Source organism: Gorilla gorilla, chromosome 1, assembly GCF_029281585.2.
Source record: "Gorilla gorilla gorilla isolate KB3781 chromosome 1, NHGRI_mGorGor1-v2.1_pri, whole genome shotgun sequence".
Taxonomy (NCBI): Eukaryota; Metazoa; Chordata; class Mammalia; order Primates; family Hominidae; genus Gorilla; species Gorilla gorilla.
In genome coordinates this window covers 175,074,204-175,095,154 of record NC_073224.2, presented here as the reverse complement: position 1 = coordinate 175,095,154, position 20,951 = coordinate 175,074,204, and the positions used below count along the sequence as shown (strand labels likewise).

The window sequence follows — 20,951 nt, the reverse complement described above, 5'->3', positions numbered from 1 at the left end:
TTTTCCAAGATGCAAAATTCCAGAAATCTATCTGAAAAAACTGGAACTCTCTTAAATTTTCAAGGGCATCTTTTGAAAGACTGGAATCTGTGCAAGGGAAGAACACACATTTTGGATAGTGGACAAAGAAATAAAAATAGATTATTTTAATGTTCATAAATATGATCATCAGAATGAGACCGCTTTGGCCAAGGGCCACTGCCAGATTTTTACCGTTAAAAACAGACTGGTTGACAGTGAAACTCAATGACAAGAATTAAAATACTATGGATATAAAAGAAACCATCACACCTACAATGAATTACTTTGTGTTTGCCTTAAAGGAATCAAACCTTTTGATTTCTGAAGTAGAAAATACAACTAAAATGTTTATGAATTAAGGTATGAACTCAGAAAAACTGAAAGAAAAATATGTAATTTAGAAAATGCCCTGAAATCAGCTTCTTAATATCTTAAGAAATTTTAAGACTAAAAATCTTAAGCCTTAATAAACTATTTCAGCAGGCACCAGTCTTAATGTTGGTAAGGAAACCTAACACAACAATGAAAACTACAGGAAGATCAGGATTTTTTTTTGTCTTTTATTTAGTGCTTTATCCTCAGCACAAATTAGGTGATCAAGAAGTATGTTCAGTAACAGCTGTAAATGAAAGATGAAGGTACAAAGAAAGCAACATTATGCAATGAAAAAAAGCACAGTAATCCAAGGTGTGTAGGTTCCCACTGACTCTATACTAGCAAGTGTGACCATGAGCAAGTCATTTTCATCTAAGCCAGTTTCCCTACCCATTAACCTAAGAGGAAACATCCTGCCTAGAGGGTTGGTGCAAGGATTAAAAATATCTTTCAGTGAGAAGTTGAGGCAGGAGGACTGCTTAAGCCCCAGGAGTTTGAGTCCAGCCTGGGCAATATGGCAAGACGTTGTCTCTTTTTAAAAACAAACAACTTTCAAAAACTCTTCATCAAGTACCTACAATGCCCTTTTTGCAAGAGGCTATAGATGTGTAAGTGTACAAAAAGGTATTGACGCAATATAAAATAGTCTTCGTGGCACAGGACTAAAGTGGGCTATGAATCTGCTTCGAAGAGCAAAGTCTAAATAGGGATTCTGAGCAAAAGCCTAGTTACAAATCAAAACCCCATTTCATAAAGCTCAGATGACACAGCAAAGCAGTTAAGAGCATGGGCTGGAGTCATTGCGACCTGGGTTTGAATTCTGGCGTCTCCACCGACTAGCTGTTGTAATCTTAGGCAAATTAGTTAATATCCCTAACCCTCAATGTTCTTGGTGTAAGTGGGGAGATAAAAATAGCATTTATCTCACTGGGCTATTAAGAGTTAAGTCAGTCAATGCACGTAAAATGCCTAACAGAGTTTAGCATGCAGTAAGCACACATATTTTGACCATAATTTGTTAAACTGATTACAGCTTGATGAAATATACAGTTCCGGTCAAGGAAAAAAAAAACAATATCTACTAAGCATTTCAATATCTTGAGCCTGGAGTTAGGCACTCGCACTTAATTCTCATAAAAAGCATGAGAGGTTTTAGGCTAATCAGCGAGAGTGCCAGGAGTCAAACACGTGACTCCTGATTCTAAGGACCCTGCTCGTTCCACAGTGGGGAAGAACTGCTCTAAACTGTCCCCATCAGCAACATCACTGTCTTCTCTGGTTTTTTAGTACTTTTCATAGTCTAACAACCACCCAGGAGACTGATCTTACTCCAACACTCTTCCTTCTGTAGACTGAAAGGACTGTCATTTAAAAAATCACTGCAGGGCCCCAGCCTTCCCTGTGTTCCTGCCCACTACTAATGCTCTGCCCTGGCACCACTGCCACAGTGTGAGAGGAAAGTCCTAGCAACATGTGAACAGGGAGCCTCCTAACAGCCTAACCTACACAACAAGCCAGGGAAACTGCCAGTGGCTTCACACCCATAGAGCCACGGAAAATGACTTGTATCTGTTGCTACTGGGACCCCACTGCTATGCTGAGACGTGGAATAACAGTTCTGATGAAAGCATCACAAGATACTGTAAAGCTGATGGATTCCAGCCAAAAGGACGACATCATATAAATACAAAATCTGCTATTTTTCCTGTCAGGAAGTCAGAACTATGGCTTTTCTATATGCCACTCCTGCCACACAGAATAACTCACTTCTAACTATAGCAGCAATTCCAGGAATACCCCAGAACCGTAAGTGCTGCTTCATTTACAATAAACTAGGGATGATTAAATAATCAATGCCAGCTCCACGGTTCGGTGCTTGCACTGCTCCCAAGGAGCCTGCATTCAGTGAGAGACAGTTTCTGATAAAAGTAAATACAGTACTTTGCTTAAAGTCAGTAAGTGTCTTTCTAAAAGCCACATTGTACCAAGAGACTTTGTTACTTTTCCTTTTCTAAAAAACTTTTTCTTCTTTTAAACTAATTACCACTAATACATCCATAATCTTATTAAAGAGCAACGAATATAAGATTTAGTGAAGCCATCCATATCCTTACCCCAGGGTCAAAGACTTGGTAGCACAAATGGACACTCAAAACATGGCGGGGTGGGGAGAATGGCTTGTCTTCATAGTATGTGCTTTTTTGGGGGGGGGATGGAGGGGGATGGAGTCTCGCTCTGTCACCCACGCTGGAATATAGTGGCACAATCATGGTTCACTGCAGCCTTGACCTCCTGGGTTCAAGTGAACCTCCTGCCTCAGCCTCCCAAGAAGGTGGGACAACAGGTGCACACTACCACATTCAGTTAATTTTTGTTGTTGTTGTTTTTGGAAAAGGGGTCTCACTATGGTGCCCAAGGTGGTCTCATACTCCTGGGCTCAAGCAATCCTCCCATCTCAGCCTCCCAAATTGTTAAGATTACAGGCATGAACCACCTCGCCCAGGCACAATATGTGCTTTTTAATCATTTATCCCAAAAATACTTCTGAAGCACTTGTGCCACCACAATAAAACCTTGCATTTATATAGCACTTTATGGCTTAAAAAGGGCTTTCACATCTAAACCACATTCGAGTTTCACAGCCCCTTCAGATGGGAAGACTCGGCTAAGGCGTTCCCACAGTCAACTGGCCAGTGAGAGGTGAGACAGGTCTCAAACACATTTCTCAGCTGTAGCCTCACTCCCCTTTCCGTTTACCACTCTGCCTTGGGCAAGGTGTGGGACTTCAGGGGAATCCAAAGAAGTAACACAAATACATCTAAGCATGCCAAAAATCTTACAATCTACTGACAGCTGGCAAGACTAACATATACACGGGAACCCCAGGGAAGAGGCTGTGAGGGCATGCTGAGAGACAGACACTGAGAACCATGGGAGTCAAAAACAGAGGGCACAAGGGCCATGCTTTGGGCTGAGAGGGGATCAAGGAGAGAGGAATCTGCTCTCAGTTTTCAGAAATGGAGAAGACTGAAAAAGAGAGAGGAAAGGTACAGCTGTTCTTTAAAAAAATAAAAATAAAGGCCAGGAAGAAGGAAAATCAGAAGCACAATTGTGCAGGAAAGAGTATGCAGACAGGAAGAATCATGCAGGAAAAAGGCAGACAGCAAGGAAAGGAGGCGAGGGTGCAATAGGAACAGAGCTTGTGCGAGAGCTTCTTCCCACCAGTCAGAAAGAGGCCCATGTTCCAGCCCAGATCCACTAGGACCTGCCTGGTCTTGAGCAAGCCTCTTAACCTCTCTGAGCTCAAACCCTGCATAATGAAAAAGTATTGGATGCCCTCCAAAGTTCCTTATAGAAGCAGTTAAAAGCCTGCTCTTGGAGTCACCCTAACCTGGGTCCAGATCCCAGCTCTAACACCCACTGTCTGAGACCTTAGGCCAGTTTCTTAACCTCTGTTGAGTTTGTTTCCTCAGAATAATAGAAGTATCTACTTTACAGGGTTGTTGTGATGATGATTCAAGATTTCCCTAAATCTCTTAATGCTAAAATAAAATGCTCACACCCATTAGGAAATCAGTTCTCTGTGAGTATGTGCAAGGCTTTTAAAAAGCTTAAAACTGAAAAAAGAAACAAATAAAACAAACCCTAACTTATAAAAGTTTGAAACCATTTTGTACTGCACCTAACATAGCTCATTTTTTATTAACATGTATTTCCAAAATGTCACAATGTAAAGACATAGAATCTCCTGCTGATAAGTCATCTGACAAAGCTTGACGGTACCCAAAATTTAAAGGAATACACAGGAAAACAACCCTGAATCCTTCCACCCCTTGCTAAATTTTACTATTTGTGTCTACCAAGCATTCACCTACTTCCTCTCACCTGTCACATACTAAGTTCATTTAGGGCAGACACAAATCTAACATGGTTCCTATATGCACTCAGTGTTCTTGGGTACAATCAACAGAAACCAGCTCTGCTTACCTAAGGGTAAAATGAGTTTAAGGGAATGACAGAAGGACAGAGGAACAACCTGATAAGGACACCACTGCTTGCACAGCCTCCACCGGTCACCAGCCATCACCAGGACTGGACTCCCAATTCTGCTGCTTCCATGAATGATCTCAAGCCACCTCTGTATGTTTGCACCACTCCCTCCAGATTCAAAGTCCTGAGGAGGAGGAATCAAAGAGGTTGAACCTAGGTTGCCCTCAGTTATGTGTCTGCACCTCCTTCAGCTTCCACAGCAACAATGGGAGACCACTCTAGAAACAAAGGGGGTTCCGATGCTAGACAACCCCCCAAATGGCAAATGTCCATTTCAGCCTATGCACCAAAGGTACTCAGCTATTGCCTCAAAATGTAAGTTAGGAGAGAAAACAAAACAAAACGAGGCGGGGCACAATGGCTGACGCCTGTAATCCCAGCACTTTGGGACGCCAAGGTGGGCGGATCACTTGAGGTCAGGAGTTCCAAACCAGCCTGGCCAATATGGTGAAACCCCGTCTCTACTAAAAAAAAAACAAAAACAAAAACAAAAAAAGCCGGGCATGGTGGTGGGTGCCTGTAATCCCAGCTACTCAGGAGGCTGAGGCAGGAGAATCGCTTGAACCTGGGAGGCAGAGGTTGCAGAGAGCAAAGAGCATGCTGCTGCACTCTAGCCTAGGCGTCAGAGCAAGACTACGTCTCAAAAAACAAACAAACAAAAAAAAAAAAACAGGAAATCTCAAGAAAAATCTTTCTCTACATGGCCCCCCTACACTTGGCCCCCTCAACCAAAAAACTGTAACCAGTTTTTATGTTCAGCTTTGAAACTGCCCTGCCGACAAAGACTCCAATCTTAAACTGCTGGCAGAACTCTCAGCGAACCCTATCCGCATAATGAGTAATGCACTTAGTCTTCACCAAGGCAGCAGCAGCATCAGGGCAGAGCAGGATCGGCAGGTCACCACGGCGCCTCTGGAGCCACTGTGCCACCTCTCACTCCTCCCCAGTCTGCCCCAGTTTCCCCTAGCATTCAGCCAAGAATCCAGTTAGGGTTACACATCATTGTCTGATATCCTAGGAACCTATGCTGACAGCCATGCTTAAAACAGCTTTGCAGTCTTTTTTGACCATGATCCACCATAAAAAATATATTTTGTAGTATACATGTGTGTATATGACATACAAGTTTCACAAAAAGATATTGATCCTTACTATGTGCCATTCCCTCTACCTTCTATTCTATGTTTTCTTATATTTAATACATTTTTAAATGCTAAACAAGACCCACAGAACAGATTTCACAGCCCAGTAAAGATTAACAGACTACAGTTTGAAAAACACTGTTTTAAAGGACCCAACAAGGTTACTACTAATCAAATTTACCTTATTTTTGTTTTTATTTCAGCAAATATAAGAAAGTGAATATAAAAGTGAGACATTCCCCAGCTGAATATGAAACAGTGAGACATATTTCACCTCAAACTTCTTTGGTTACCACAAGATTACTTCTCTTTTCTCACAATGTATAGCCTATGATGTTTCAATACAAACAGCTGGACTGAGACCCATACAATGCATATTCACAGTCTTCATTTCACAATAAGCTTCTCCTCCCAGAAAGCTCTTCAGTTGGTTACCTCCTACAGCCATATAATGGTACCACAAAGATCTAGAATATGTAGAAACTATACCCACAAAGCATGGAAGGTCTGTTTTTAAAATTCTGCCAAACCACTCTTCTTACACATGACTTATTCTCACAGTCCCAGGTGTCTAACTTCATGATCACATCTAGGGATGCTTCGTACAACCAAAAGAATTCAAAATCCATTCTGTGTACCTTGCAACTGTGCAAAATTTTCAGTGTATTTCATGGAAACAACGGTTATCGTAAATGAAGAGTTCAGTGCATGCCTATCAATGGGGAACTACTCGGGAACGGGGAAGCTATCCAAGTCTTGGAGATTTAGATGGTAGATGGGTATCCTGAAATAGGTTAGGAATCTTTAATTATATTTCCCTATCAATGAATTGAAAACGGTGATCAGATGCAGTTATTCTTTCTCAAGATAAATGCTCCTTTTCCCACTCTGCACATAGGAAGGCAGTCTCAATGACACTTTTTTGCATCCTTGAAGCACAGTCCAGAGCATGCTTACATTCACAATTCTTTTACGAATAGCCCTTGTCTAACAGACAACACTTGAATTTAGCCAAACTGGCATCCATTTCAAAGTATCAAACTATTTAGTGGCAATGCCTGGTCTTTCATTCCACTTAATTTTTCTGTTGGTTTCTTTGCAGGGGATGGGATACACTACAGACTCCAGCCACGGAGCTTCTTTTGTCTTTCCTTCCCAGGAATAAAAGCATAGAAAAAGAAGACTGAAGGATAATTTGCAAGACTACTTAGCAATTAGTGGAGGCAAATCTTATGGTAGGATATAAATGACTAATTGGGCTAAATATAACTAGGAGAAATAACTCACTTGTTCCAGGACATCATTAATTAAGTAAAATCAACAGAAACGCATTGTGCAAAGCCTGCGATGCACAGCTCAGTAAGAAGAAAACAACAAAAGATATATCGCCAAAGAAGAATTAGCAACCCAAGCACATAGCAAGGTAATAATACATGACTGATTGCCAAACACAGGACACACCCGACCAAGGGAAAAGAGCACGTCTGGAGAAGGTCTAAGAGTGGGGCTGGTGTAGTGAGTTCGATCGGATCCAGAGGACGGCAGGGAAAACCAGCATGGTGGGGTTGAATGTTCAGGCTCAGGAAAACCTCAGCCCTGCCACTTAGTAGCTGGCTTTGAATAATTTTTAACTTTCTATGACTGTTTTCTCATTTGCAAATAAGGATAATCATAATTATTTTACAGGCTTATTTTAAACTCTTGGAAAAATATATACATAAACACAGTAGGAAAACTGGCTCACAGCAGGCATGCAATACTACTACTATCACTACGAAGAAGGTGGTCTACAAACAGGATGAAAACAGGAGCTGAGTGAGGACAACATTCCAAATAAGGGAAACATGAAGAAATAGCAAAAGAAGGAAAGTGGGGTTGGGCACGATGGCTCACGCCTGCAATCTCAGCCCTTTGGAAGGCCAAGGTGGGTGGATCACTTGAGGTCAGGACTTTGAGACCAGCCTGGCCAACATGGTGAAACCCTGGCCCTACTAAAAATACAAAAATTAGCCAGGTGTGGTGGTGCACACCTGTAGTCCCAGCTACTTGGGAGGCTGAGGCAGGAGAATCGCTTGAACCAGAAGGTGGAAGTTGCAGTGAGCTGTGCCACTGCACTCCAGCCTGGGCAACAGAGCAAGACTGCATCCCAAAAGAAAAAAAGAAAAAAAAGAAGAGGAGGAGGAGGACGAGGGAGGAGGCAGGAGGACGACAAGGGAGGAGGGAGGAGGAGGACGAGGGAGGAGGGAGGAGGGGGAGGGGGAGGAGGAGGGGGAGGAGGAGGAGGAGGAGGAGGAGGAGGAGGAGGAGGAGGAGGAAAGCCGGAGGGTAAGGCACTTGACTGAAGACTAAACAGGTTTGTGTAGAACCAAAAAAGATGAGGTAAGGAGGAAAACTGGGCCCAGGCTACAAATGCCCCCCTAAGGAGTCTGGATTTTCTTCTGAGGGGATACTACCCAAGGAGAACCCAAATCCCCAGATTCATGTGAATTCCTCAGAAAGTGGAAAGTCCCCAGTATGTGAAGATGTGCTACGTGGGGTGGGGGCTCTCACACATAGGAAATGATGGGAAAGGCATGGGCATAGGACACCTGAAATTCAACTGTGTAAAAATAATGTCCTTCTTTTTAAAGATTCTTAATGAATCTGCTACTCTTTGATGGATATATAGGCACTGTACATTGAGAAAGGACAATAAAATTTAACTGAGCAAACAGTTCAAATACTGCTACGGGTAAGAGCTAATTTGAATATTCATTTGAGGGATCCATACCTTTGCCCCACCTTGCTATACACACATTCAAAAAGGAAACTTCTTTAAAAAATAAAATAAAATGAGAAGCTAGAGGTTTTCTTGTGTAAATCATGATGTTAATGAGTCAGAAAGAACTTTCCCAAAGCTTGTCTTCCTGGTTGTCGCGTCTGGCTGGGACATCCACTAATAGCACTGGGAGAGTCAACATTCTGCTGCTGGTGATTCATCCTCCTCTGCTAGCACAGTCGGAGGGACCAGCAAGTTCATGGGGCTGCCCTTGGGAGTCACTCTGAATTATTTTTGTAACATCTTGTCCTTGGATAAAAGGGAATACAGAGTCAGAAACCAGAGGCCAGGAGGCCATCTATTACTCAGCAGAGTTGTTTACACAGCCCTGTTCCTCTATTATCCAGAATTCAGTGTTCTGGATAACTGATAAACTTAAGGCACCTATGTTTCCAGGGAGCTGAATACAGCAAATGCACAAAAGTCATGTTGGATGAAATTCTACCTTCCCTTGATGATTCAGAAGACCATATCAGACCTTCTCAGGCATGACTGCAGATGACAAAGAGATTATTAGAACGTGATTTTGACCAATTTCCATCTCACAAGCCTGTGAAATGTGGACTCAAGGGTGTGGGAGAACTTCAGTTAGCAAAATTTGCATAAATAGTTTCCTTCTACTGTCATCCAGTTAAACAGTCTCCAGGAGCTTGCATGAATGCTTTATCAGCTCACCAAGCTCTCTGATGTATGTCCAGCCAGGTGCTCCCTGAACATTTCTGGGCCTGGCCAAAACTGTGCTTGTTCAGTGCATTTCAGCTGTATATATAGCTAATAATTAGCAGCAGAAATGTGGCACAAACCCAAATCTCATGGATCCCACATTGCACCAAAATAAATATTAATGAAGGCACCTCTGCCTTTTTAGTCTTTCTCCAAATGAATTTTTAAAAAAGCAAAGTTGGCTTAACTGCTCATGACCATTGACTAATATAAAAATCAATAAAAAATCAATAATTATATACTTTTTACAATTTACAAAGCACTTTCAATACTTGATCTCAATCCTCACAATAATTTGAAGTATCATTCCTCTTATTCTACTCATAAGCAAACTAAAGCTTAGAAACACTAAGTGACTTGTGAAAGATCACATGTATTTATTACCTAGGACTCAAATCCAAGTCATTAGACAGCAAAGGAAATGGAAACAACTAATGGGAAAAGGACCTATAATCATGGTGAAAAGGTGAAATTTCAGTAAATTAAAATTGTTTATCTATCTAGTCAGTAAAGTTGGTGTTATACTTCTTTTTAAATGTAAATATAAGCCTGGATTAGGTAGAAGTATAAATTACTGTCACCTATAAACTATGGGTGACAACTCTAAAAATCATTTAGGCTCATCATAAATGCATACATTCAACATTATAGAAAGATATCACTGAAAAGCCAAAGTTCCCCTCCCTCCTTCCAGAGATAGTCACTATTCAGTTTTTGGTAAGGCTGAGCAGCCCAAATCAAAAAATCTGAAGTCTGAAATGCTCCAAAATATGACTTTTTGACTACCACATTTCTTGAAGGAAATGCTCATTGGAGGATTTTGAATTTTCAGATTTGGGATGCTCAATGGGTAAGCATAGTGCTAATATTGTAAAATCCCAAAAATCTGAAATCTGAAAATTGTCTGGTCTCAAGCATTTCAGATAGGGGATACTCATCTGTACAACTCTCCCTGAGGACAATTTAGCTCCACTTTCAATTTGGACTTGAAGATTCTCCTATGTTTTGACACAAGAATCTTACAATATGGTAATGAAAAAATCAAATTGAAAAACAGCATGTATAGGATGATCCTAGCTATGATGCATAGACGCACACATGTAACCCTAAAGAAACGGTGACAAAATGGATGGGGAGGACATTACAAGAATAATTACCTGTGAGTATTCCAAGGTGCTTGTGATAGTAGTTACCTCATTTTGCACACTTTTACAGATTTTCTAAGTGTTCTGCAACAAATATGTGTTACTACACTACTGAGGGGAGAAAAGTCATTCCCCCTGGGTTATACAGGAAATTAGGGCTGGGAGTAGGAATTCACGAGAGCCAATTCACCTCTCTACCTGCTGCAATGGCTCAAGATTGACTAGCAATTCAAAGCAATTAAGAGATGTGACAAGGCAAAACGTAATTATTTGTCATTGACTGATAGAGATATTAAGTGCTATGACTTCAGAGGACAAAGAGATCATTCTAGCATGGAATTATTCCGAAGGATTCATAAGTCAGAGATCTAAGAAGGTAAAGGGAACAGATGAGCTCCATTCTAGGTGAAGATAAAGGTGTAATCAAAGGTAACAGACATTAAATCACCAAGCGAGTTCTGGGGACAGTAAGCACAAGACTTAAGCATTTCATGAAGAGAAGAAAACAAGACTTAGAAGGCAGGCTGGGGTCAAACTGACATGAAGTGAGACAGTGAAGTGGACAGAGATCTTGGAGTCCTAGGAACTGCGACCATATCCACTTGGAGAGCAAGCCCTAATCGTTCTAACTCTGTTGTCTCTGTTCTAACTCTGTTGTCTCTACCCACTTATCTCCCAAATTACCGCAACAATCTCCTGAAAGTTTCTGCCTTCATTCTCGTCCGCTTCTATTCCAAGTCTCTACAATGCAGCCAGTCTTATTTCTAGACTGCAAATCTGGAAGTATCATGCTCTAAAACTCTTTTATTTCTTACTCTCTTAGGTGACATGGCTTACAAGGCTACTTGTAATCAACCTCTCATGGCTCATCCCCATTTGTGCCCTGAACTCCAAACGTACTGAGTTACCTGCAGTTCCTGTAATCCAGCATGACTTTGTCCTCCAAGCCTTTGCTGTCCCCACTCATCCTTCAGTTCCTAGCTCAGGAATCATCTCCATCAAGGTTTCCCTGACTTCTCCCATTTCCCAAGCGAGGCGTTCAGAGAGTCCTGTGCTTACCTTTGGAGTAGCACTTACATCCTGCTCCCTAACTGTCTGTAGAATCATCTGTCTTCACTGTCTTTGAGCACCCTGAGGGCAGGGACTGCAGCTGTTATCTGGGTACATACAACACCAAATAACAATGCCTAAGGCATGCCAGATATTCAATAAATGCCTGTGTAAGAAGCAAATGTTTAAACATTTCCTTCCCCAACATGCCTTCTCTGACTATCCCCACCTCCTTCCGGAAGTACTCACCTAATCCATGCAGACACCATAGACCAAGTGCATTTATAAAACTGTTTTTTAATATTAAATGTGTAGTTTATATGCCTAACAGAATTGCGAGGAATTATTTAACTTCTTATTTTCTATTCTCTCCCATCATGGTACCCACGAAGAAGCCCACATGCTTACTCTTCTTTCTAATGGAACGCCATGCCCTGAGATTTCCCAGTGTGCTGAGAGTTGCGTAGGCCTGGAAAGATAAAGAAAGTCTAATACAGTATGTCAAGTAAGGTCAGCCAGCAGGTGAAAAAACTCAAAAAACCAACCAGATGTTGGTTTCTGTTACAGAAGAATCACTGACAAACTGTGAACCAAAACTTAGACACAGTTTTAAAAGTATTCTCATAATTATAATGCCCTATAATGACATTTAAATTTTTAACTTTTTAGGTGCACAATTCAGTGGTTCTTAGTGTAATCTCAAAAGTGTGCAACCATCATCACTATCTACTTCCAGAACATTTCATCACCCCAAAAAGAAACCCCATGTCACTCTCCATTCTCCCCTATCGCATCCCCTAGCAACCACTGGTCTATTAGCCTAGTCTAGACATTTCACAGAAATTGAATCATATAATGTGTATGTCTGGCTTCTTTCACCTACACAATGTCCTCAGGGGATCCATGCTGTAGCATGCACCACTGCTTCATTCTTTTTGTGACCAAATAATACTCTATTGTATAGGGCATTTACATTTTTTTAAATATTATTTTAGATAAATAAAATAGGGATGATGATACTCCTTAATCTTAAAAATCACCATAAGAAGCCAAAATAATATTATCAGGGGTGCATTCTTTACCACAGTTTTCTAATTTAATCATTGTGAGGTCAATGGAGTCTTCACTTCCTCAAATGAGGAAACTGAGGCTCAAAGACATTACATAATTTGCCAAATGTCATTGTAGCTAGTAAGCAACAAAACCAGAACTGATGTGTATTTTACTCCCTTTAGTGCTCTTCTCAGCATGATACATTTCTAGAACTACTTCATGGTCCCAAACAGCCTCCTCAGCACTAAAGGGAGTAAAATCATCAGTCCTGTCATTTGTGCCATAGATGTTAAGACAGACAGCAGCATCTCTCTGTCAATCCGAGGATAAAGGATAGAGGGAAATGTTTCAACCCTTCACTCACCCACTTGCTCTCTCAACAGAGTTGTTGAAAAACCCCTATGTACTATGCCCTGCACAAGGATCTGAGTATATAACATGAGCACTGGGGACACGACGCCTTTACTCATGAATTTGTGAGTGTGTGTGTGTGTGTGTGTGTGTGTGTTATGGCATGTTAAGATGGAAGAGACTTGAGAACATTTAAATAATAGGAAGAAGAGAGTTAAAGGATAAAGGTAAGGACAGGGAAAAGGATTAGCTACTAGCCAAAAGTCAGAAGAGGGGAGTGAATGGGCACCAGACCCCAATACGCAGGGGTGGAAGAGACAGCTGATTGTATGCCATTGTCCTTCCTCTTCTTCAACAGTAATTTTTAGCTGTGCACAAGAATGCTCACAATAGTGACTACAATTGCCAGCTTCCTTTGCGGCAAGATATGACCATGTGAGTAAGTTTGGCCAACAGGATAAAAGCAAAAGTACTGTGTGGCAGCTTCTATCCTGGAGACTACTGTAAGGTCTTTGCCCCGTTTTCTTAATTCGTTCTCCTATCTGCACCCTGGAATATGGATGCTGCCAACATGGTTGGTAAGGACAAAGAGACAGAGTTTTGCTCTTGTCACCCAGGCTGGAGTGCAATGGCATGATCTCAGCTCACTGCAACCTCCACCTCCCAGGTTCAAGCGATTCTCCTGCCTCAGCCTTCCGAGTAGCTGGGATTACAGGCATGCACCACCAAGCCTGGTTAATTTTTGCATTTTTAGTAGAGACGGGGTTTCACCATGTTGGCCATGCTGGTCTCGAACTCCTGACCTCAGGTGATCCGCCCGCCTCGGCCTCCCAAAATGCTGGGATTACAGGTGTAAGCCACCGCATCTGGCCCAAAGTCTGTAAACTTTGTATTACCTGCTCCAAAACTCACCCTAGCTAGCACATCAGCTGTAAAGAAAGCAGCCCTCATGGCATGGGGACAGAGGGAGCAGAGCAGGGACACAATGAAGCCTGGAAATGTGTAATTCTCTGAGCCTGTTCAAGGTAAGCTTCTAATACAAATGAGACAATGAAAGATATTAGTATTGGTGAGAGGACAGGAAGCCTAGTGGATAAGTGCACAAGGTTTAGAATCACATACCTGGGTCTTAATTCTGGCTTTTCAGTTAGGAGGTATGTCAACTTAGACATGTCTCTAAATCTCTGAGCCTTAGCTCTTTTATCTACAAAAATGGGAATAATACTAGCTCCAATCTCTTAGTGCTGATAGCATCATAAAGTCTTTGCCAGGGATAAAACAACTATGTGGCTGCTGCAGTGACTATTACTGAAAGACACTTCTTGTCATGAAAGTTATGTTAACATAACCCAGCTGTGTTGTAATCCACACATCTGACACAGGGTCAGAAATAATGTCCAATCTGTCTTTGTCCTACAGATTATCACAATCAAGCTCTAATTTGGGACCTCTCCATGGCACATTCCATGCTCTTAGGAAAGTTAATGACTTGACTACAAGTTCCTTGAGAGCAACAACAAGATCATTCTTCTCTGCAGCCTCAAGACATAGCTAGTTCAGTGCTCTGAATCTAACAGGTATATATTTGTTCAGTAACATTTACTGAGACACTACTATGTGTCAGGCACTGTATTAGACACTATGGTTCTAGTAAGGAACAAAAAAGACAAGGTTCTTTAACACAGAAACAGATATAATTTTTAAATATTGATTTAACGAATCAGAACCAGAAAATGTCACAGTCAGGAGTGACACAGTAACTGATTAATTCATTCAACCTGCTCATACTACATATGGGAACACAAACCAACAGAAATGAAGTATCGCGCTCAATTTAAAGGTAAGAATTAAATTAGCATTCCCAAATTATGTTTTCTGGAATCTTGTACTTCTGTGCAATGATAGTAACTGTTCTATGTACATATCCTTCTAAAAAGAGAGAGAAGGAAAATGAGGGTCCATAGTGAAAAAATTGGAGAAACACTGGTTAAACATAGTTAAATAATATTTTTAACAGCAAGAGCTCTTAAGCCTTTCATAGTTAATAAACGCAGTGAGTCTCCAACTCCCAAAAAAATCATCAGACCAAGGCACTTCTTTTTTAATGGAATATACAGTTGGAAAAGTCCAGATCAGATGTTCCCTATGCTCTCTTTCATTTCTCAAATTCTATAGATTTATCTGACAGCATCAATCTCAGAAGACTTTTCTTCTTGGGTAGATGACTTAATATACCAGATTCTCTAGAAAAGGCATTCATTCACATATATTCACATTCCCCACACACATATATACACACACCCTATAAAATTGGATAAACACAAGCATGGGATAAAATCTAAGATTTCAATATAATAAGATTAGACTAAAACAGTGTTCATAAAAGTAGGGGAGAATGAGCCATTTTTGCAATTTTACCTTCAAGCAGATATTCCAGAAGGTAATGCCCAGAAAAAGTTATATTTACCTACTACTCAACAACCCAAACACCTGGGAAAAATCCTTGCAATTCTGATAAAACAGGTAGGCACAAAGAAAATAACCCAAAGAGGGAGAGAAAATATGGTCACCTAGACAGTGGAGGTGCCTTTCCTCAACTCCCTCCCAAATGATCCTCTGCCTTTATTTGCCTCGGCCTTCTTGCTTTTTCCCCTTCAACCCACTTGATCTTCCTGTTCTCATCCCACAGCTTTCTGCAAGTCTTCTCTAGGAGCTGGCTACAGGGTCTTCCCAGAACAGAGCCCACAGTTCAGGAAACCCTGCCTCATCTCCAGTGCGAGGATGGTGACGGAGAGGGGGCAGAGCAGAGTGAGATGACACAAGTTCAAACAGCTTACCAAAACCTGGGAACCCAAGCAGATATCTGTCCACAAAAGCAGACAACGTCAACTGTATCCGATTCACATTTACAATGCATACATGTTTTTATAAATGTACATAGCTCTACAAATGTCAAATATCAGTGTTAAATTTTTTTAGTATGAGAATCCTGTTAAAGGTAATAGCTCATGGATCCTACTGCTATATATATTTCTGGACTAATAAAGAAAGAAATAATTGTATTGAAAGCAGATATTGTACAGTAGGTCCCCTGTAAAATTTCCCAAATACCTTCCCTGTCTTCACTCCCTTAAATCCCAGATTTACACATCTACACATTGGGAACCTCTGCCATATAACAAATTTGCACGCACCTCACCCAATCCCATAAAATAGACTTTCAGAAGAAAAATCAAGTGAAAAAGTGATTTATCCATGTAACCTCCCTTACTCCTATATTTAGTCATGCAATTAAGCACTAAGTTGTTTTTGATGTGTGTTTATGTGTACCTATCTCACATGATCCCTACAAACAACCTAAATGAGGAAAAGAGGTCAGGTTCCAGCATTCTCATTCTCAGAGGCCAGAGGGAGCTCCCCCACTTCTCAGTCTCCAAATGTCGGTGGCCCAAGGACTCAGGCCTCAATCTTCACTTTTTCTCTATCTACTGAAGTGATCTCACCCTGTTGCATGATTCAAACGCCACATGCATGCTAACAATGTCCAAATTTCTATCTCAGAACTCCGATCTCAAATATCCAACTACCTTGGGAGGCCAAGGTGAGTGGATCACTTGAGGTCAGGAGTTCAAGATCAGCCTGACCAACACAGTGAAACCCCATCTCTACTAAAAATACAAAATTAGCTGGGCGTGGTGATGCATGCCTGTAATCCCAGTTACTTGGGAGGCTGAGGCAGGAGAATCGTTTGAACCTGGGAGGCGGGAGCTGCAGTGAGCCAAGACTGCACCATTGCTCTCCAGCCTGGGCAACAAAAGCAAAACTCCATCTCAAAAAAGAAAAAAAAAAAAAATCCCAACTACCTCTTCAGCATCTCTACTTGGAAGTTAACAGGCATCCAAACCATCATCTATATAAAAAGCAACCTGGAATTCCCACACCATCAACACACACCTCCTCCCTCCTCCCCAGCATTCACTCTCTCAGTAAATGCCAGTATTCACCATGTTGTAGGAGCAAAACCCCCCAGCAGTCACTCTTGACACCTCTTTCTCTCACATCCCACATCTAAACCATCACCAATTCTATCAGCTTTAGCTTCAAAATATGTCCCATATCCCACGATTTCTCGCCACCTACACTGCTACTACCCCATTCTCAGTCACTATCATTGTCTTAACATAAGCATCAAGAAGGCAGGGCTGTGACAGTTTTATTCTCTGTTGTATCTGCAGTGTATGACAGACAAAGCTCAATAAGTGGTGAGTGAATACATAAATATTGACACAGAGAGGTGATATGACTCATAGAGCAAGTAAATGGCAAAAGCCAGGTCTTGAACCCAGATCTCTAGAAATATAGGGGAGGACTGTTTCTGCTATTCCACACTACCTCTTAAAGCTTTAAAGGAAAAACGGAGGAGTGTATACTACTACCTTTCATGCCAGTGCATGTTTTTCTTTTTCCTTTTATCACTATCTACCCACTAAATGCACATACTCAAAACTCCTTGTCCAGCAGACTTCTCTTAACAGTGAGGAGAAGCACACACACAAAAAAGGAATATTTATGAATCCAAAGTACAGTAAACTTTCCAGTAACGCCTTTATAACTGGGTTTGTTTTGGTAAAACTGTATTTGTAAAAACAGAAAAGATGATAGGGAGGGGAACAATTCAGATGCTTCCACAGCCTAATTCCAGTTCTGAAATGAAAATAACAGTACATGGGGTTGGAAGTGGAGGTGTTTCTAAGACATGAAGATGTATGCATACGTTCTATCTAAATATACTTACATATTCCTCCTGGCATCCTTTAGGGAGGAATAGCTATTAGAAGATGAAAACGCTGGGTTCTGACAGGTTTTGATTCTGAAAGAGAGAATAACATTGTTCTAGCACAATAAACTTCTGGGCTTTTCTCAGACCTACAGCAAAGTAGAATTTAGAAAAAGTGCTGGACCCGTTAAAGGCTCTGCCATAATAAATCCTTTCACCTCCCTGAGCCCCAGGTTCAGTAAGACATACAAATAAGATATGTTTGGACACACAGCGGGGAACATCACACACTGAGGCCAATTGGAGGGTGAAGGGTGGGAGGAGGGAGAGGATCAGGAAAAATAACTAATGGGTGCTAGGCTTAATACCTGGGTGATGAAATAATATGTACAACAAACATGCATGGCACAAGTTTACCTATATAACAAACCTGCACATGTACCCCTGAACTTAAAGTTAAAAAAAACAAGATGTATTATGAGTGTACCCTCAGCCCTGACATGCCAGGATCTCCCTAATTTTATAGGTGGAGCCCCTGAAAGGACACAGAAGTTACCTCTAAGTGTAATAAAACACATACTACTGAAACGCACATGTCTCTTTACTATCAAGTAATAAGGACTACTAAAAAGCAAAGTAGACCTAGCTCACACCAAAACTGTATTCATTGATTGAAATACAATTATGACTCTTACTCTGTTATTCTCACTAGCCTAAACCCTTTTAAATCATATTTTTTGAATATGGAACTTGAGACATGCTCACAAGTGTATAGAGCATTGTACCATCTGTCCAAAACTGAAACTGGTAAAGAAAAAAAAGTGACAAAGTAGACTACTGACCTCCTTAACAGACAGAACATTTCAGACACTTTAGGAATACCCATTTATCTCTAAATAGTATTGGTAATATAAAGAGAAGTCAAGTCAGTACTGCTCAGGTTAGAACTTTAATGCACTAATCACAAGTAATTCTTATCAAATTCTTAAACATTAAACCTCTATTAAGCCATATATAAGGCTTATAAGGCTAGTTTTTCTGGTACTTACTCTCACGGCAGTGACCCTCTCAAAATGATGCATCTATTCAGCTCTATCCTCATTCATCTCAACATGATATGGGGCTCTCTACTGAGCTACCATTTCCACTTGTGCCATTCCTTTTTACATATTCTACCGTGCAGCTTTCAGTATGTTCAGGCAAGTCTTCCTTCTCATTTGTTCCAATTAGTAAAAGTTTTACTACGTAGATTGAAAAATATATAGATTAATTATGTTTTACTTAAATTAGTGCTTTTGGGAGAAGGTCCCAAAAACCCCAGAGCAGAAGCAGATGGTTAAGTCTTCTATCTTGCCTAGTCTTCAGGTTTTTATTCCTTTTACTAGTAAAATAGTATTTGAATAATCTTAATCACATATTCAAATTGCTGTATTTCAAGCTTGTTAAAATGGAAGCATATGCCTACAATTTTTAGAATATACTGTGTGTATGTTCATGGCAAACATACACACACACATACACACCCCTTGTTAAAATAAAGATTCAGTGTACACTGTATTTATGAATATAACCTCTATGCATAGGAGAAACTGTATAATTAGAGGCAGTCTTTCTCCAGCCCAGAAAGCAAGCAAGTACTAAATTCCCAGGCCAGGTCCCAGGTCTCAGAAAGCTCTATCATCAAAAAGCCCAGACCCAAGAAAACACTACTGGCAATATAATAGACACAGATAAGTGGTTGCTGAGTGAATGAATGAATGAATGAATGAATGAACGAACGAGCTAATTACAAAAAGACAAAAGAACTGAGATTCTACTGCTACTGCTATCTAGCATTATGCTAGCCATCCACCACATTTTTATTTCTCCTTCCTACCAAACTATCTGGATGCAACGTAAGGCATTCCAATCAGATGTGATGTTTTCTTTTGTCTCCAAATTACTGCTTGGTATTTAATGGTGTATCTCTTTTTCCTAGTTTTCGGGAAGCTTGTTAGCAGCGGTTGCTGCTCACAAGAGCTGCTGACAGGGAAGCTGGCACGTGCACCCCATCTGAGCCATGGTGAAAGAGGGGCTCAGAGGCAAGCACAGCTGAAAGCAGGTGGGGGCGAAATAGCATTTAGTAGAGGGGAGCAGATGATGTGGAAAGGAAACTAGCTTGTGATCAAAGGTTTTAGGATGGAGGGGAGACGAGGACAAGACAAGGAAAAAAGGATAGCTGGGAAAAATGACAAAGAAACAGAAAGAGATGGAGGGAGAGACAGTGTCACAAGAATTATTCAGAGAAAAGAAAACAGTTCTTCTAGGCCAGGCACAGTGGATCCCGCTTGTAATCCCAGCACTTTGGAAGGATGAGGCAAGAGGATCTCTTGAGGCCAGGAGTTCAAGACCAGCCTAGGCAACATAGTGAAACCCCCTCTCTCCAAAAAAAAAAAAAAAAATTAGCCAGGTGTGGTGGCACATGCCTGTAGTCCCAGCTACTTGGGAGGCTGAAATGGGAGGATCACCTGAGCCTGGGAGGTCGAGGCTGCAATGAGCTGTGACAGCACCTCTGCACTCCAGCCTGGACAACAGTGAGACCATCACACAAAAAAATAAGGCAGGGTCTCAAAAAAATAAGACAGGAGCTTGCTCTTATTCCCACCTGCATACACTAAGTGTTATCAATCATTTGTCCAAGAGCTTTAATAGGCAACATATGGAGGTAATTTGCTCTCTTTAGCCCTGTTCTGGTGGGAGGTGACCTCCTCAGTGGGATGGTAGACCAGAGTATATTCTTTATTGACTCTCAGGCAGTACAGGTCTCTGTACCACAAAAGCTTGTGCCTTCTAAATTTCAAACAATTTCATGAAAATAATGTTGAAACTATGATACCATCTTTATATTCGTTATTTATTTAATCTTTAACTTAACCCACAAGATTCCAAGGCAGTTTATAAGAACACATTGAATAAAACAGAAATACGTATTTTTAAAATCCAGGACTAAGGAGATTGTAATACGGGACAAAAAGTCAAGGCTAGTGGAAAGTTATTTGTAGGCTACTGCTTTCCACATAGACATTAAGGATGGGCCACGAATTTGGCTTTGAGTTTCCTAGGGGTCAAAAAAAAAGCAGGGGAGAAACATGATCAAATGCATTGCTCTCATTGTCAAAAAAGGGAAAAGAAAATGTTATTTGAGGAATGAAAAGTTTTTCTGATGGTAGTTCTTAAATTTCTCCGGGGGAAGAGGGAGCATTTGAAATTTCATCTAGAGCTTTTGTGGTCTTCCCAATTACTTTGGAGAGTTAACGCTGTACTTAGAAATATCAACATATGGCCAGGCGTGGTGGCTCACGCCTGGAATCCCAGCACTTTGGGAGGCTAAGGCGGGCTGATCACTTGGGGTTAGGAGTTCGTGACCAGCCTGGCCAACATGGCGAAACCTTGTCTCTACTGAAAAT

The 20,951-nt window shown here is 41.1% G+C and overlaps 1 protein-coding gene across 12 annotated transcripts in view; it reads right to left on the bottom strand.

Moving 5' to 3' along the window:
• JAK1 (Janus kinase 1) overlaps nucleotides 1-20,951 on the bottom strand; it is a 232,544-nt gene that overhangs the window by 56,031 nt on the left and 155,562 nt on the right. For 7 of the 12 annotated variants that reach the window (XM_063698003.1, XM_055349995.1, XM_055350020.1 and 4 more), the window contains exon 2: nucleotides 17,524-17,598. The exons of 3 other annotated variants lie outside the window; for them this stretch is intronic. The gene's annotated coding sequence lies outside the window, so the exon portion shown is untranslated. Of the gene's footprint in view, nucleotides 1-4,432; nucleotides 5,253-17,523; nucleotides 17,599-20,951 lie in introns of those variants that run through there. 2 more of the 12 variants (XM_063698001.1, XM_063698010.1) reach the window with 2 other exon arrangements.